Here is a 16,409-nt window from a genome sequence, read left to right on the forward strand (position 1 = left end):
TTAACAAAACATTTTAAAAAATCATTTGGGATTTCAAGTGACAGTGTCAGTGTTAGCAAAAGTGAAAGCAGATAAATTACGAAGTTCTTTCCCCACCTGCTGTTTAGAAGGTCTGCCTCTGGGGGATTTATATTCTGCTCACTTAGCTAAACTAAAACTTTACTGAGAGTTCCCTGAATGGTTCTTGAGATTGCTCGTGCTACAAGAGGCATTTGGTAAAAGATTTAGGAGGCAAAGGTAAAGTAGTAGCCACATTTGTTTTATGCTAAGAAATGTGCTACTACAGCTCATGAATATTTTTGCTTATATCCTGGCTTACCTTGGTGTGGGGGCAGCAGCTGGGCCTACAATTGCTCCAGTTCTCCTTCATATCTTCCTTCTTCTTCACCAGCTCCATAAAAAAGAATGCCCACTTTTTTTGGCAGGACATTCATGTCATTGAAATTGGAGGTTTAGAGGCAGTGGAAGATCAACTTGGGTACCAGTCAGTCCTTGAGAGCTCCAGATATTCCTCATGGATTCCATTTACCCTTGCTTCCTCTACTTTGCAACATCTCTTCTTCCTGACTTCCCTGCTGACTTCAGATTCCAGCATATGATGCAAAGACAAAAGCCTCACTGAGACTGATTAACCGGCTTTCACAATTCAATAAGGGCTAGACCCTATTATAAGTCCCTTATTATATGTGTATCACCCCCATATGTGTATCATCTTATATTTGTTCAATCAGAGTGTTTGTTTCTCTGATTGAACCCTGACTGATGCAACCTCCCCCACATGCTTTGGACTGAATAAATCCCCTGGTTACTTAGACTTGGACATTTGCCATCTGGAGGAATTATAGGTCCCTAAAGGGAGAAGTTGAACTTGATACACACACACACACACACACACACACATACACACACACACACACACACATTCTTACATACTCAGTGTGAGCTGAGCTGGGATCCGCTGACTCACTCAGAAGTGGCCCAGTCCTGGGAGCAGGAGAGAAAGGGAAGGGTGACATAGTAAGAACCCCATTCTTCCTCAGTGCTGGGGAACTGGAGAACACCACCTCCTTCTCCTGGCCTGCTCCAGGCTCTAAGAAGGAGAGGAGATAGAGTCTCAGGCCTGTGGCTTCCTGTCTACACTGCTGCTCCCTGGGTTGGAAGGTAGCTAAGAGATCTGGGGAGAGAAGGGGACAAAATCGGGAAAAGATGTTGATGAAGAAAGATAACAACCAGGGGTGAGGTATAAAAGTGAATCAAAGGTAAAACACCATTGGCCGGACGCGGTGGCTCATGCCTGTAATCCCATCACTTTGTGAGGCCAAGACGGGTGGATCACGAGGTCAGGAGTTCAAGACCAGCCTGGCCAAGATGCTGAAACCCCGTCTCTACTAAAAACACACAAAAAAATTAGCTGGGCATGGTGGCACGCACCTGTAATCCCAGCTACTTGGGAGGCTGAGGCAGGAGAATCACTTGAACCCGGGCAGCAGAGCTTGCAGTGAGCCAAGATCACACCACTGCACTACAGCCTGGGTGACTCCAGAGCAAGACTCTGCCTCAAAAAATAAAAAAAAAAAAATAACAAAGATAATACACCATTAAAAAAGAAGAGGGGAGAGAAACAAAACTAAAATCCACCCCAAATCCAAACCTGCCTGGAAGAAAAGAAAGTCCTCCGGTCTCATAGAGACATTATTTGGCAAGGCTGGCTTTGCTGCAGGAGTGCTCGGGCCTCAGTTCAGCCCTGGAGATGGGGGACACAGCCTCTACACCTCATCCTAGTCCTGGCCGGGGGCAACTGCCTCTTAGTCATCCTCCTTGGCTTCCTCTCTCCCTCGTTCTTTCTCTCTCCCTGTCTCTCTCTCTCTCTCAATGAAGCTGATGTAGTATAGGCATACTTTGTTTTATTGCACTTCACTTTACTGTGCTTTGCAGATATTGCTTTTGTTTTGTTTACAAATTGAAGTTTTTTGGCAACTCTGCAATAAGCAAGTCTATCAGCACCATTTTTCCAACAGCATGTGGTCACTTCATGCCTCTGCCACATTTTGGTAATTCTTGCCATACTTCAAATGTTCCTTACAATTTTATCTGTTATGGTGATTTGTAATTGATGATCTTTTCTTTTTTTTCTTAGACAGTCTTGTTCTATTACCCAGGCTGGAGCACAGTAGTGCAATCATAGCTCACTGCAGCCTCCTGGGTTCAGGGGATCCTCCCACCCCAGCCTCCCAGGTAGGGGGGACTACATGCCTGAACCACTACCCCTGGCTAGCCTATTTTTTTACAAAATTTTGTTAGAGGTGGGGTCTCGCTGTGTTGCCCAGGCTGGTCTGGAACTCCTGGCCTCAAGTGATCCCCCTGAGCAACTGGGATTACAGGCAAGATGTGATTGGTGATATTTGATGTCACCATAGTAACTGTTACGGCACACCATGAACTGTGCCCATTATAACATGATGAACTTATTCAATCAATGTTGTGTGTGTTCTCAGTGCCCCACTGATCAGCCATTCCAGTGTCTGTCTCCCTCTATTATGGCCTTCCTATTCCCTAAGACACAAGAATATGGAAAATAGGCCAATCAATAACCCAACAATGGCCTCTAAGTGTTCAAGTGAAAGGAAGAGTCACACGTTTCTCACTTTAAATCAAATGCTAGAAATGATTAAGCTTAGTGAGGAAAGCATCAGAAAAGCTGAGATAGGTCAAAAGCTAGGCATCTTGTGCCAAATAGTTGACTAAGTTGTAAATGAAAAGGAAAAGTTTCTGAAGGAAATTAAAAGTACTACTCCAGTGAGCACATAAATGATAAGAAACTGAAACAGCCTTATTGCTGATATGCAGAAAGTTTGAGTGATCTGCATAGATCAAACCGACCACAACATTCCCTTAAGCCAAAACCTAATCCAGAGTCAGGCAGGCCTTAACTTTCTTCAGTTCTATGAAGGCTGAGAGGTGAGCAAGCTGCAGAAGAAAATCATGAAGCTAGCAGAAGTTGGTTCATTATGTGTAAGGAAAGAAGGCATCTCTATAACATAAAAGTTCAAGGTAAAGCAACAAGTGCTGCAGCAAGTTATCCAGAAAATATAACTAAAACCATTGTGTTTGTATGTTGCGTTGCTATAAAGAAGTATGTGAGGATGGGTAATTTGTAAAGAAAGGTTTTATTAGCTCATGGCTCTGCAGGCTGTAAGAGCATAGCACTGGCATCTGCTCAGCTCCTGGTGAGGCCTCATGGAACTTTTACTCGTGTCAGAAGGTGAAGCCAGAGAAGACACATCACATGGCAAAAAAGGGGAACAAGGTGGCAGGGGTGGGGGGAACACGCTTTTAAACAACCAGAACAACCAGATCTCATGCAAACTCAGAGTGAAAACTCACTCATCACCAAGGAGACTGTGCTAAACCATTCATGAGTGATCTTCCCCCATGATCCAAACACCACCCCAGGCTCCACCTCCAACACTGAGGATTGCATTTCAAAATTGCACCTCTTGCCCCCTAAATCTCATGTTCTTCTCACATTGAAAGATGCCATTACGCCCTGCCAATAGTCTCCAAAAGTCTTAACTCATTCCAGCATCAAGTTCAAAGTCTTAAGTTTCATCTGAGACTCATCTTCCACCTACGAGCCTATAAAATCAAAACAAGTTATTTACTCACAAGATACAATGGTGGTACAGGCATTGGATAAACACTACCATTCTGAAAGCAAGAAATTGGCCAAAAGAAAAAGACTATAGGCTCCATGCAAGTCTGAAACCCAGCAGGGTCAGCATTAAATCTTAAAGCTCCAAAATAATCTCCTTGACTCCATGTCCCATATCCAGGGCATACTGGGGCAAGGGTTGGGTTCCTAAGGCCTTGGGCAGCCCTACCCCTGTGGCTTTGCAGGTTGCAGCCCGTGTGACTGCTATCACGGGTTGGAGTTGAGTGCCTGTAACTTTTCCAGGCTCAGGATGCAAGCTGTCCATGGCTATACCATTCTGGAGTCTGGAGGGCAGCAGCCCCCTTTTCACAGCTTCACTAGGCAGTGCACTGGTGGGGAGAACTCTTTGTGGGGACTCCAACCCCACATTTCCTCTCTGCACTTTCCTAGTAGTCTCCCTGTGAGGGTTCTGCCTCTGTGGAAGGCTTCTTACTGGCACCTAGGCTTCTTCATACATCCTCTGACATCTAGGGGAAAGCTTCCAAACCTCCTTCACTCTTGCATTCCATGCACCGACTTGACACCGCATAGACACTGCCAAGGCTTATGGCTTGCACCATCCAGAGTTGTGGCCTGAGCTGTGCCTGAGCCGCTTTGAGCCAAGGCTGGAGCCAGAGCAGCCAAGATGTGAGGAGCAGTTTCCTGAGGCTGAGTAGGGTAGTAACACACTGGGACTGGTACCTGAAACAATCCTTTCCTCCTAGGCCTCTGGGCCTGTGATGAGAGAGGCTGTCTTAAAAACTTCTGAAATGCCTTTAAGGCCTTTTTACCACTGTCTTGGATATTAGTACTTGGCTGCCTTTTAGTTATGCTACTGTGTCTAGGAAGTGGTTGCTCTGCAGCCTGCCTGGATTCTTTACCAAGGGGCCAGGCTGTGAGTTTTCCTAAATTTTATGCTCTGCTTCCCTTTTAAATACAAGTTCCAATGTTAAGTCATTCCTTTGCTCCTGATTTAGCTTTTTAGAAGCATCTAGTCTTCTAACAGGCTTCTTGAACACCTTGCTGCTTAGAAATTTCTTCTGCCAGATATGGGTAAGTTATCCCTCTTAAGTTCAAACTTCCACAGATCTCTAGGACATGAACATAATGCACCCAAGTTCTCTGCTAGGGTGTAACAGGATTTACCTTTACTGCAGTTCTCAATAACTTCCACATTCCCAACTGAGACCTCATCAGTATGGCCTTCACTGTCCATATTTCTATCAGCATTTTGGTCACAACCACCCAACCAGTCTTCAACAAGTTCCAAACTTTCCCTCATCTTCCTGCCTTCTTCTGAGCCCTCCAAACTCTTCCAACCTCTGCCCATTACCCAGTTCCAAAACCACTTCCACATTTTCCGGTATCTTTGTAGCAATGTCCCATTTCTCAGTGCAATTTTCTTTTTCTTTCTTTCTTTCTTTCTTTCTTTCTTTCTTTCTTTCTTTCTTTCTTTCTTTCTTTCTTTCTTTCTTTCTTTTTTTTTTTTTTAAGACTCTATCGCCTAGGCTGGAGTGCAGTGGTGCAATCTCGGCTCACTGCAACCTCCACCTCTCAGGTTCAAGTGATTCTCCTGCTTCAGTCTCCCAAGTAGCTGGGATTACGGGTATGTGCCACATGCCTAGCTAATTTTTCTATTTTTAGTAAAGATGGGGTTTCACCATGTTGCCCAGGCTGGTCTCGAACTCCTGATCTTCCTGCCTCAGTCTCCCAAAGTGCTGGGATTACAGGCATGAGCCCCCACGCCCTCAGTACAATTTTCTGTGTTAGTCCATTATGTCACTATAAAGAAATACCTGAGGCTGGATAATTTATAAAGAAAGGACGTTTAATTGGCTCATGAGTCTATAGGCTGTTCAAGCATGATGCCAGCATCTGCTGGGTTTATGGTGAGGCCTCAGGAAACTTTTACTCATGGAAGAAGGTGAAGTGGGAGCAGGTTGTCACATGGCAAGAGCAGGAGCAAGAGACAGAGGGGAGAGGTGCCACACATGTTTAAACAACCAGATATCATGTGAACTCACAGTGAAAACTCGCTCATCTCCAGTGGGATGTCACTAAGCCATAATTCATGAAGAATCTTCCTTCATGACCCAAATACCTCCCCCCAGGCCTCACCTCCAACACTGAGGATTACATTTCAATATCAGATTTGTAGGGAAGAAACATCCAAACCATATTAACCATCGATGGAAGTGACTAGCCTAAACAGATTTCAATGTAAACAAAATAGCCTTGTATTGTTAAAAGATGCCATCTAAGGCTTGCTTCCATACATAGATAATGGAAGTCAATGCCTGGCCTCAAAGCTTCAAAGGACAGGCTGTATCTCTTATTAAAGGCTGAGGCAACTAATGGCTTTAAGTTAAAGCTAATGCTTATTTACTATTCCAAAATTCCTAGGTCCCTTAGTAATTATGATAAATCTACTCTGCCTGTGGTCTGTTAACGGAATGACAAAGCCTGGATGACAGCACACCTGTTTACAACATGGTTTACTCATAATTTTATCTCACTGTTGAGACCTACTGCTCAGGCAAAAAAGAATCCTTTCAAAATAAAACTGATAATTGAGCAATGTACCTGGTCACTCAAGGAGCTTCTGAGTAGGGAAGTGCCAAGGAGATTAATGTTTTTCATGGCTTCTAACACAACATCCATTCTGCAGTCCCCTATATCAAAGGAGCCATTTTCAACTTTCAAGTCACGTTATTTTGAGAAATAAGGCCTCATAAGGCTAAGCGTTCCATAGATACAGATTTCTCTGGGATGATCTGAGCAATGTACATTGAGAATGTATCCTGGAAGGATTTGCCACTTCAGATGCCATTAGAACATTTCATGATTCATGGAAGGTGGTCGAATCACATGTTAACAGGAGTTTAGAGAAGATGATTCCAGCCTTTCATGGGCTGACGTATGAGGAGGTTCGACACTTCAGTAGAAGAAGTCACTGCAGATGTAGTGGAATAGCAAGACAACTTAGAGTTAATTGTGGAGGCCGTGTATGTGTAACTTATTGTTTGCATTCTCTTTGATAAAACTTGAATAGATGGGGTTATCTTCTTGATGGATGGAGCAAAGAAAGTGCGTTTCTTGAAGGCAGAATCTACTCCTGGTGAAGACATGTGTGAACATTGGCTGTCTATGTGACAGGTAAAGGCATCCAGAATATGTCCATAAACTTTAGCAGATAAAGCAGTGCCAGGGTTCTAAGATTGATGCCTGTTTTTGAAAGATCTCTTACTGTTTTTTTTTAAAGGTAAAATACTATCAAACGCATTCACATTGTTTTGAAAGGCACTATATTCTGGGAAGGAGATTCGAATTCATGTGGGCAAACTTCATCGTTGTCTTATTTTTAAGAAATTGCCCAAGTCACTTCCCTCTTCAGCTAACCACCATCATGCATCAGTCAGCAGTCATCAACATCAAAGCAAGACCTCACCAACAAAAGGATTATGGACTTTCTGGAGGGGCTCAGATGATCATTAGTTTTTATTAATAAAAGTATGTTAATTAAGCGTATGCTACATTCTTTTTTAAGAGCTAATGGTATTGCCCAGTTGACATAGACTACAGTGATTAGTAAACGAGTACTTGTATTGCACTGGTTTAACACAAAAATGATGTGGACTCACGTTAATGTTGGTGATTCCACTTTATCGCCCAGTCGGGTGTGAACTGAACGTTTGCAATATCTCTGAGATATGCTTTTAGGTGTCTTAGAAAGATGAAGTAATTGTTGATGGGGTTGTTGGAATTTATTGGCCACCATTATGTTTCCTGATAGCCCATGAGAAGAAAGCAACAGAATACAACCACCGACAGCCTATGAGATACTGGGCCTAAAACTAACAATTCCATCAGTCAATAGCAGGCGAAGGCTGCCCCATTTTATTCTTTTAATTTTTCAACACCAATTATTTTCAATCCAATGTGGGTTGTCTTATAGGACAGTTCTGTGTTAGGTTTTCAATGACCTTTATGTAAATATTGCTAATTGTACTCCTAATTATGCACAGGATTTATCTGCATAAAGTTGGAGAGTGCCCAAACTATACTTTTAAAAAGAAATCTTCTGGCAGCCATTTCTTAAGGAGGACAGGTGTGAAAAGAATAGAGATGAAAAATATGTATAATTGGAGGCCCATTTTTTAATTGCTAAATGGTAGCGCCAAACAATTTTGAGCATTTGCTCAAAGTCCAAACAGTGACTGTCAGCAGTGCCCTTATTGTACCATTTGTTTGTGAGGCCAAAAAGACTAATGCAATAAATTCACAATGATGAATCTTAGCGCATCTGTGATTGACTTCTAGGAACTTCGATTATATTAAATATTCTCAATCTTATCTCAAACAGTAAAATGAGAGGGCCTTGAATTTTAAATTTAGAGATCTCATGTCTTAATGGAGACACTGAATATATATTTCTTTGTTTAGACAGTGGTATGACAAACACTGTTGAGGGACGAGATTCATGATAGGAACCATTAAGAGCTTGCATCCGTAGACAGAGCTCCTCTTTTTTGCAGTGAGAGTTACAAAGTAAGACACAGTATTTGGGCCTTCAGTGCTACTCTGTTAAGACTTATAATTGACAATTAATAATCACACCTATAAATATTTTTTTAAACCCTGTAATTAGGAACTCTTGGTGAGTAAGGATATTTGTAAAAGTTTTAAACATGTTTTTGGAAATATGGAAATAAACTGACCTTAACATCATCACATAAAACCAAGTATTTAAAGGAAAAAAGATTTTGTTCCAAGTGCTTTCTCATAGTATTCCCCCCTCAACAAAAATCTGTAGAATTTTAGGATGATGGAACTGATCTGTATGTTACTGAAAACACTGAGTGGATATATGATTCAATGCATTTGTCAAAACTCATAGAACCGTACGTCAAAAAAGTACATTTTAATGTATGCATAGTAAAAAAAAATCAGCAGGATATCAAGGGATCTCAGGATGGAATATAGATTATGACAACTAAATCTGCCTTTACTACAGTGTTTGACATAACCTTACTGAAGCAGGTGGGGGAAAAGAAGTTAGCATAAATAACTTTGCTGAATGGTGTTTTGAAGGAAACTGAAAGCTAAAGACAAAAGGAATGGTACATAAAAACTGAACTCTAGTTGCTGAATTTATTTTTCCCTGGGGTTGTGGTTACTAATTCTCAACCTGCATGTATGTCTGGGGTTGAATAAATAAGTAAATTCATGATGCATGTTGAGAACCAGGTTTCTCACTGTCAGAGAGGGAAATTATAGATAAGCAAGAAATAAAGGTGAAATGAACTCTGTAGTACCAAATAAGAGTTAGAGACATCAGTATGAACTCACAATTAGCTTTATATATGAAATGGGAGGAGATTTCCCTTATCCCCCTCGCTGGGTATGTAACAGGGGTGTGGCTTGCTTCTTTGGTGTCCCACTGCTCAACCCCCTAGGGGCAGCATGCAGAAGGGCAGGTCGTGGGGAGTGTTTTTGGGCTCTGACCCCACAGCGGCGTCTAGGGTAGAGTGTTTACAGCTCCCAAAGCCCCAGCGGGTGTGTGTTACAGTGTGCTCTTTCAGTTTTGCTATCTGCAGATGGCTTGTATTATCAGCTCAATTAGACCCTCTGCCTTATCGCAAGGACAGAGGGCTTTCTGTATCCTTGGGTTTTTGCCCTAGTGTGTGTATATATATATATATATTATATACACACACACACATACACACACACACACATATATATATATATGTAGAGAGAGAGAGACAGAGAGAAAGAGAGATAGACAGATGCAGAAATAATTAAAGAAATGTGTATATACATGGGTTAGAGTACATATATACATTTTCTTACTCTCTCTACTGAGAGATTCTGGGAGCAATGACACTTCAGCAGCAGTGATCACACCCAGCACCCAGATCTTGATTTCTAACCCCATTCTTCAATAAAAAGAACCAGGAATCCTCAGAAAAATGGCTGGTTTTAAAGCTGGGGCAGTGAATATACAAGAGGAACGTGGAGCATCTTGTAGTGCTAGAGAGTCAGAAAGTTCTCATAAAACAAACGGATGAGAGTCTATCAAAAGGACACACAAACCAACTGAAAAAGTTCTCAGTGGCCAAAGCTGTAACAATTTGACCAAAAAATGCCAAATAATGTGGCATTAGACTACAACCCAAAGTATAAAACATTCATGAGTCCATACTGATAATAAATTAAATAAATAAATAAATAAAGGAGAAGGGACAAATCTCCCTACAGAATAATCTGAAATAACAGTAGACATTCCCTTCTTCAGGAGACAGAGTTTGATTCTCCTCCCCGTTTGAATGTGGGCTGAATTTAGTGTGTTGCATCTAAAGCACTGAGTATAAAAAGAGGAAATACTAGTCATTTTATGTAAAGAAATGTGATGAACACCACTTAACCAAGTGATAGAAGTTCACATCACCAGTGATAAGTCACGTTGATATCATATGCCTCCAATATGATATAATGATAAGGACATTAACCTCTATGATTATTCTTTTGCAAAAACCATAGCTTCAGTCTAGCCATGAGGAAAGTACAAAACAACTCCAAATTGAAGAACATTCTACAAATACCTGGCTAGTAATCCTTAAGACTTTTAAGGTTACAAGAAACAAGGAAAGGTTGAAAAATTATCACAGATCGGAGGAGTCTAATGAGGCATGATGGCTAAATGCAACGTGGTAGCCTGGATGGGATCCTGGAATACAGAAAGGGCATTAGTCGACAAAGTGGTAAACTCTGAATAAAGTCTGTAGTTTAGTTAATGGTAATGAACTGGTGGTGGTTTCTTAGTTTTAATAAATATACAATGGCAATGTCAGATGTAAAGATTAGAGGAAACTGGGTGAGGGATATGTGGGAACACTCTTTGGAAATCTAAAATTATTTCAAAATAGTAAGAAATTATTACATGCAAATAATATCCATGGAAAAACTCCCTAACTATAGTAGCTATCATGATTCTAGCAGTTTATCTTAGGAGTAGAAATAATTCAGTTCCTTTGGTTTTTTAAATCTCTACTTATTTTGTGATTCATGCTGAGTAATTTTCATTATTTGTGACCTTTTGAAAATGTTCTTTCTTTTATCACTCTGACTGTTTTGTTCAATGATGTGCTTCTGGTAAGCTGCTTCTAATCAAAGTCAAATAAAAGCTGTAAATTGAAATAAAGATGAAAATTTTAAAGGACAATGTTTAGTAAATTCCTAAAAGAAATTTCCTTAAAGGGAGACTTATCACCAAAGAAAATTGTAAAGTACTTAGTAAATAAGGACTTAGAAAATATTCACACATCACTGCTTTTTTTTAAAACACTGATCATTTACCACAAAACATATATATTTTTGCAGTTTGTAAAATGTTGTCAACATTTTTTAGCCATAGAGGTTGAGTGAAAGTCAGATTTGAGTTGGTTGAAGGGTATATAGGAGAGGAAGTGAAAATGGCGAGTGTAGGCAAATCTTTCAAGAAGTTTTGCTATGTAGAAAGAAAGAAAAATGGAGTTACAGCTGGAACAAGATGTAGAATTAGGAAAGTTTTTAGAAGAAATATATTAGAAAAAAATTGTTGATAGTAAATATCTGAATGTGAGAGAGAAATCAATGATGTAGGAAGGAGTGGAAAACTCCAGGATCCCAGCTCTTGAGAAGGATATATGATCTAGAAACTAGTGGAATAATGGCCTTTTCTAGGACCAAGCCAGACAAAGTAAATTCAGTCAAGTGAGTCGACAGGTTTGGTGGTGGGAAGATGGGTGTTAGGATACTGATGTTATTGCTTTGACTTTCTGTCTAGCAAAATGTGAGGTAAGACCGTTGGCTTAGACTTTTGTGGGGGGAGAGAATTTTCTTGAAAAAAAGTTTGAAAAGGGAGGATAAAATTGGACATAATTTTCTTAGAAAGTGGGAAAACGGACTTCCTAAGAAAATATAATATTCTCAAGGAATTCACAATTTTCAAAATAAAGTTGTAACTAAAAGAATTTGCCAGGCTGGGCATGGTGGCTCACATCTGTAATCCCAGCACTTTGGGAGGCCAAGGCAGGTGGGTCGCTTGAGCTCAGGAGTTCAAGACAAGCCTGGGCAACATAGCAAGACCCCCATCTCTACAAAAAAAAAAATGCAAAAATTAACCAGGAGTGGTGGTGTGTGCCTGTGGTCCCAGCTACTCGGGAGGCTGAGATGGGAGGATTGCTTGAGCCCAGGAGGTCGAGGCTGCAGTGAGCCAAGATTGCACCACTGCACTCCAGCCTGGGCGACAGCATAAGACCCTGTCTCTAAAAACAAAACAAAACAATTTGCCTTGGCCATCACCTTAAGGACATTTTATTTGAAATACAGATGTAGCTTAAAAATTGATTTTAAGTGCATTAAAACCTCACTTCACTGGAGACAGGGGAGGTGTCTCTGTCTGATTTAGGTAACAGACATTATATGGTATCCATGTGCATATCAAATCAGCTTCGTTTAGAATTCATTATGTAATTGGAACTTCCCACCAAAATGTTTAAAGAGCTGTCTGTTAATTATGCAGACACATGTACATTGAGAGAGTGCTCACAACTCCAGCGATAAGACAAATCCAGGCCCTTCCCAGAGTCATCAGGAAAGAAGCCTTCTGCAGAGTACCATAGTAGATAGCAGTGCTCTCGTACTCTTAGAAACACAGTAAGATTAACACTGGCTCTCAAACATAGTGGAGTACAACCTAAGAAATCTCTGTAATGAGTATTACATGCCCTGAGATAAGAAAATGACCATTCCAATATAGTCCAGAGTAAAATATAAAGAAAAAGTTCAGCAAAATAGTTCCCTCAATTTCTAAGTGAGTACAGATAGCTGTTAAAGGACAGAATGGGTCTAATAGGATCATCATCAAAGGCTGGAATTGTCCACTGGAATCAGAAACCACATCAGGGCAATTGCTATTTTAGAGACAGTTAAAGAGCAAAGACAATAAGGAATTGTTCTTAAATGTAGGAATCACATGTGAGCTTTCTGTAAATGGTCATTGTTAAGCTCTCATATTAGTTCTAATCATTTATTAACTGTGTGATCTCAGATTGTCTATATGTGCTATCATATACTCTCTAATCAGTTACGCTTTTATTTATCCTCTTGCAATATTTATACTATTATTTCTCCTTTATTGCTTCCTATTTTTACTGGGATTTCCTAAGCAGTGTCAAATGGTAGCAGTGTTGGCACACATCCTTGTTGGTTCTTAATGTTAATAGGAATACTTCTAATCTGTAATCATTTGAATTTTTTCATTCTTGGTGTAAATTTGTGCCTTATCTCTTTTTTCTTGTTTGTATTTGTCAATATTTTATATATCTTATCAGTATTTTCACAGCAGTAGATTTTGGTTTTACTGGTCAAGATTACTGGTTTGTGTTTTTTTTTTTTTCAGACAGTTTATTTTCTACCTCATTAATTTCTGCAGTTATATTTATTAATGCTTTATTTCAATTCATCCAAGTTTTATTTCTTTTGTTTCTTCTTAAACAGAAAGCTGTGTTCTTTATATTTAATTTTCCTTTATAGTTCAAATCTGTTCAGCTCTTTAAAATTTCCTCTGAATGTGATTTAGAGCACACTCTATAGGTTTTAATATATAGTGTCCTAATTTTTTTCTAAAAAGCATGTGATGTTAGTTATTATTTCCTCATTAAAACAAAGGTTACCTTTAACTAGTTATTTTATATAATGATTAAAAAGTAATCCACTTTCATGGTAAAATATCCAAAAAGTGGAGAACAATATGAAGTGTAAAGTAAAATTAATTCCCCAATTATCCATACTCTATTGTTGAAGATAAGCAGGTGTTGACAACTTCTTGAGCCTTTTCATGAAACATATTTTAAGGATATAAAAGCACATCTATTTTGTAAAATTTTACTCAAAGAGGGTCTGAGTTAGTTATCAATAGCTGCATAACACATTAACCCAAAACTTAGTTGCCTAAAACAACAAACATTTGAATCTTAATTTTACATTTTTATGAGTCAAGAATCTTCATATGGCTTAACTGAGTTATCTAACTCAGAGTATCTCATGAGGCTGCCATTAAGGTGTCAGCCAGGGCTGCAGTCATCTCAAGGCTCAAGTGGGGAAGGAACTGCTCCCAGGGTCACTCATGTGGGTGTTGGCAGGCCTTTGGTCCTTACTAGCTGACGGTTAGAGACAATAGTTCCTTGTTAAGTAGACCACCCCATAGGGCAGCTCACAACATGGCAGCTGACTTCCATCAGAGCAAACTGCTGAGTGAAAGAGGGCAAAATATGGATGTTGCAGTCTTTTTGTAACCTAGTCTCTCAAGTCATCACCTCTGCCACGTTCTATTCACTAGAAGTGAGTCACTAAACCTTACTCATATTCAAAGGCATGAATGCCAGGAAGAGGATATCATTTAGGGCTGTCTCAGAGGCTGCCTACCACAGGATCATATTAGGCATTTATCCACCGCAAAGATATTCTGAATATCCTTTTATATCATTATCTAATATTTTTCAATCACTGATGGGATGGAGGTAAAGAAGCTGTAAACAAGCAAGCAAAAAATATGTGAATAAACAAAGTGACTGAGTAAGGACTTGGTATGGTAAATATTTTAGGTATAATTATTCAGTATATGTGTAAAGTGTATGGTTATTGGTATAATCCCCAGTGCCCCAACATCCATTGCAGATTTGGCCAAGTAGGATAATGGGTTTGCAAGATCTTCCTGAGGTTAGAGCCAAGGGACACAGAGATAAATGGGCAAAAGTATTCCTCCTATTAAAACAGAAGAGTCCAAATGGATATTTAGTAGTCTGAAGTACAGACTATGGGAGGAACTGCCAATGGTTTACCAAAACTAAATTTTCTTTTTCTGAACACAGAGCTCATCTTTATTTCAGAGCCTCCCTTTCAGTGATGTATGACCATGTGACAGTAGGGATGTAAGTGGAAACATATATTCCATTCCCAGACCTAGGCCATAAGAACTTCCCAAGTGTACTTTTCCACATTATTTCACAGTTCTCATTGATAGGATGGAGGTAAACAGGGCTCATATATAGAATGGGCCCTTTCCAACTAAGGATTCATGACTTTCTTCATTTTGATCAGATGTTATTTTATTATTGCTGACTTATTCCTCTTTCTGAAATTTCTGTTGGACATATTTTTGGGACATCTAATTATCTCCTCTTACGTTTCTTACCGTTTCTACTATCCTTCTCAATATTTTGTTATTTTAGGATCTTGAATTAATCTTCTGTCTCTCTATAAGATACCTGGTTATCATTCCCCACTTCTAGAGCAGTGATAGGTTATGGAACAGGGTGGAGTATGAAGGTAATTATTCTCATGGGCAGGTGCTGTTCTTTTTTTAAAAAAGCGACAAAATACCTGAAATCATAAGGGAGCAAATACTTCTGTTTCCTCATTCCCTAGCTCAAGTTGGAGGATGAGGTCTCAACAAGGAAGAACATGTATTCAATACTCAGCTTCTACTACACTATGCCAAATAATCACCTTACTGTTTTATGCAAGGCTTTCTACTCTTCCCTGTCAATCCTCTCTAATCAAGGAACATCCTTGCATTAATTTCCACCCTTTGTAGCAGTCTTCCTCGCACATATGATTCAGTTTGTCTTATGTATTTCAGTATTCCTTTACTGACTCTGTTTTACCAGTAGTTCCACATATTTTCTGGTAGAAATGTAGTTTTCTTTTGTAATTTTATACATATTTTCTTATCCATAGCATTTTATTAGTAACCTTTAGACCCATATTATAACACTTCAATAGTTTGCTGTACTGTCATTGCAAGTCTTTTCTTCTATTAAATAGACTAATTAGCACGAGAGGCAGAAGACTTTTTATCTTTTATGCCATAACAATTCACATTCCTTACTCCTTTTGGGATTTTTAGAAGTTTAATATTAGCAATGCTACCACTTTAAATTGTGAAATTTTGCATACTTCTTGACACTGCCCTCCCCAGGTGCATATTAGGATACTTTGAAATTCCATTATCCTTTCATCAAAACACACTGAGATAGGCAAATGATTTATGAGCACTTGATTTATTATTTTTTAAATTTTACAGAAAACATATTTATAACTATTTTCCTATTACTGTCATTTTTAAAAAGAGGAAGAACATATTTACAAATCTAAGGGATGTGATGGTCATGACCAATAAAAGATAGGCATAAACTTTCCCTATTACTGTTGACTGGGGAAGTGCGGTGGAAGCTGGGCAGAGAAAAATCGGTTAACCTTCACTGTCCGAATCATTTGGCTTCAGTGTGCTCAAGAACAAATTAGATTTAGGCTGGGCATCCCAGGCTTAGGAAGTTCTAGGGGATTTTGATCTTCTAGATTAGATAGTCAAAATGAAAGAGTGAGGTACCGAACTTCTGGCAATTCACCCTGAGGCATCACCTTCATATAAAGATCCCAAGAAGGTATTTGAATAGAGAGAAGACAATGCAAAAGAATTGAAAATCCCAGAGGGTCATTACAGTTCAGTAGTTCTAAAACCCACTGAGTCCTACAGCTTTGGGAAGGATACAACCTCTGTTTTTGTGGCGATAGGACTTCCCTGAAGAATCTCAGATCAGGTGGAAGGAAGTTGGTTGGTGTTTATAAGTAATGGTTTTCTGGAATAAATGTCCATACATACTTTCATTAC

Source organism: Rhinopithecus bieti, unplaced genomic scaffold, assembly GCF_001698545.2.
Source record: "Rhinopithecus bieti isolate Rb0 unplaced genomic scaffold, ASM169854v2 scaffold_50744, whole genome shotgun sequence".
Classification (NCBI taxonomy): domain Eukaryota; kingdom Metazoa; phylum Chordata; class Mammalia; order Primates; family Cercopithecidae; genus Rhinopithecus; species Rhinopithecus bieti.